The sequence below is a fragment of the Prionailurus viverrinus genome, chromosome B1 (genome assembly GCF_022837055.1).
Source record: "Prionailurus viverrinus isolate Anna chromosome B1, UM_Priviv_1.0, whole genome shotgun sequence".
In the NCBI taxonomy this organism is placed as follows: Eukaryota; Metazoa; Chordata; class Mammalia; order Carnivora; family Felidae; genus Prionailurus; species Prionailurus viverrinus.
Window position 1 is genome coordinate 150,286,490 of NC_062564.1, and position 3,501 is coordinate 150,289,990.

Consider the following 3,501-nt stretch of genomic DNA (forward strand, 5'->3'; position numbering starts at 1 on the left):
AATTGTTATTGATCTGCAGGATTGTTTTCTTCACCATTCCTTTAAGTCCTTAAGTCCTTTAAGTCCGACATTCCTTTAAGCAAGCACTTTGCTTTCAGTCTGCCATCAGATAATCTTAAGCAGCCTTATCAAAGATATCAATGGAGGGTGTTGCCACAGGGTATGAAAAACAGTCCTACCTTATGTCAAAAATATGTTGATCAAGCTTTAACAGAAATAAGAGACCTTTATCCTGACCTTTATTTGGTCCATTATATGGATGACATATTAATCGCTCATCTGGACCGGACACTTTTACAAGAAGTGTTAATCAAAACCACCTCCACCCTGTCGTCTCATGGGTTAAAGGTGGCACCAGAAAAAATCCATACATACTTGGGACGGATATTAAAACACATACAGTTTCACCTCAATCTTTGCAACTTAGAAAGGACAATTTACAAACTTTAAATGATTTCCAAAAACAATTAGGAAATATTAATTGGATTAGGCCATTTTTTAAGATTCCCACTGCCAATTTAAAACCATTATTTGATTTATTACAGGGAGACTCTAATCCTTTATCTAAAAGAACTTTAACTCCTGAGGCCTCCGAAGCCTTGAATATGGTAGAATAAGCCATTAATAAGTAGATTTTAAGGTGAATCAACTATAATTTACCTTGGTCTCTAATAATTCTGGCCACAATATATACTCCGACAGGCTGCCTATGGCAGGAGGGGTCACTTGAATGGTTACATATGCCAGCTACTGGAAAGAAAATATTAACAGCATACATTGATTTGACTGCCAGCTTAATAACTAAGGACAGAAGAAGAAGCATGGAGATCTTTGGTAGGGATGTTCATAATATTATTCCTTATAACAAAAACCAATTACAAGATTTAATAGAATCCAATGAAAATTGGCAAATAGCTCTGAGTGATTTTAGAGGCGAAATACTGTTTCATTTGCCAAAAAATCCTATATTACAATTCCTTCGTGAACATCCTGTTATATTTCCAGAGAAATGTAAATCATCTCCTATTCCTAATGCATCTCTGGTATTTACTGATGGTTCATCCAATGGAAAAGCTGTGGCTATTATTGACTATCACCCACATATACAAGAGACTCAGGAAACTTCAGCTCAAAAGGCAGAAATAATGGCAATCCTGTTTGTTTTTTCCACACTAACTGAACAAAGTTTTAATCTTTATACAGATTCTCAATATGTGGTTAAGCTCTTTCCCCATATAGAAACTGCTACAATAGCTATTAATAAAACTACTATTTCTAGATACTTATTGGAATTACAAAATTTGATTCATGAAAGAAGAGATCCTTTTTACATAGGTCACATCAGGGCTCACAGTAATTTGACAGGGCCCTTACATGAGGGAAATGCATTGGCTGATAAGTACACAAAGTTTGTTCTGGGAACAGCAATAGAGGATGCTCAGAGAGCTCATAAAATTCATCATCAAAATGCTGCTGCCTTACGATATCAATTTCAGATTACCAGAGAAGCTGCTAGACAGATAGTAAGAGATTGTCCTACTTGTCCTATGCATGTCAGTGCACAATCTATGGGAGTTAATCCCTGAGGCCTACGACCTGATGATTCATGGCAGATGGATGTAACTCACATTTCCAGCTTTGGGAAACTTTCCTATGGACATGTTACTACAGATACTTACTCCCATTAACTCTAGCCTCAGCCAGAATTGGAGAAGCCCACAAAGATGTCATTCAGCACCTGTTTTATTGTTTTTCTTATTTAGGTATGCCACTTCATTTAAAAACTGATAATGCACCTACCTATACTTCAAAAGCTTTTAAGCAATTCTCCAACACCTTCAACATTAAACATACTACAGGAATTGCTTATAATCCTCAGGGACAAGCTATTGTAGAAAGAGCCCATCAGACTTTAAAACATCAAACTACCAAACTGCAAGAAGGAGAGCTTAAGTATAGCTCCCCTCATCATATTTTGAGCCATGCCATGTTTGTTATTAATAATTTTAATGTGGATACTGCGGGCATTTCTGCCACGCAGCGTCACCGGAACCCTGATCTTGATGCTCCTAAACCATTGGTAAAATGGAAGGATCTTCTTACAGGAACATGGAAAGGGCCTGATGTTTTACTAACTTGTGGGAGAGGATATGCTTGTGTTTTCCCACAGGATTCAGATTCTCCTTTGTGGATTCCGGACAGACTCATTAGACATGTTCAACCCGCCACCACCTCCTCCATCTTTCCACACATCGACTCAACACAAGAGACGTCTATCGGAGGAGAGCCGACGAGGACCACTGACATATCGCATGAGAGAACTTCACCTTCAAGACGACTGGCAACCGCTGAGACCAACCTCGATGCCACGGCACAGACTGACCCAAGCGACTCAAGACAGCAGTCCACCAGCATGGGGCCAAATAAAGAAACTGACGAATGAAGCTGAGAGACTGGTTCTCAACCAAGGACTTCAACCTTCTCCTTTTACTCTTTTTGTTGCTATACTTGCCATTTTAGCTTGTCAGGCAAAATGTGACAAACCGGGTACTTCTTATTGGGCTTATTTACCTAACCCTCCTTCCTTTCAACGGGTAACTTGGGAGAATGAGGTTATTCCACTTTATACTAACATTCCTTCTTTGATGGGAGGAACTCAGTCTCCTATTCAATTGGGACAGGCTGTTAATCCTAAAAACTTCTCCTTTTATGGAGTTTCAAGTTCTGTTCCTATCTGCTTTGTTATCCCCAATATTATAAAGGATGAGGCTCCCTCCATTAATGGTTGTGCTCCAACATCTTATAAGGGGTTGTTGACAGATTCTCCTAATTATGCAGTTGCAGACAAAAGACTCCTATGGTCTCTAATTTTGCTTTTACCTGGAGACTCTTCTCCTAAAATGTTTACTCCTAAAGATTATCCGAAAGCCCTCCCTGTTTGTGCAGCATCTCCTCCAGAGAAGGATTACACTAATGAGGAATGGGCCTTTGTTAACCCTAAAATAGGCTTCCCAAAATGGAGATGTTGTGCTTATAAAAAGGAGATTCATATTGTTATTCCTGGAACATATTTAACTGTAATTGATAGAAGTTGTGCAGATTCTAGATTCTATAATCTGTAGATTATAGGCTTTTCTTGGAATCAACTAATGTTAGATACTCTTGGAAAAATGAATATATCCCTCGCCACATGCCAATTAATAGATGGCATATTAATGGATGGGTACCAAGCATCTTGACTATTTCTACAAAAAAAGGCAGGATATTTTCAATCTGAAATATGGCGTGTGATTGCTGCCACAAAACTGGTTAACACTGCGCAGGCCGGAAAATCAGAGCAGATATCAGGTACAGGCTTGCTTATAGTCTCCATATGCACTTTTAATTTCCGGAGATTATAATTCCTTAAATATCTCTGAGTATGCTGACAAATATCATGTATCTTGTATCCGCTGTAATCTTACAAATTGTGTTTCCCCTTTAACAAATGTAAAAACACTG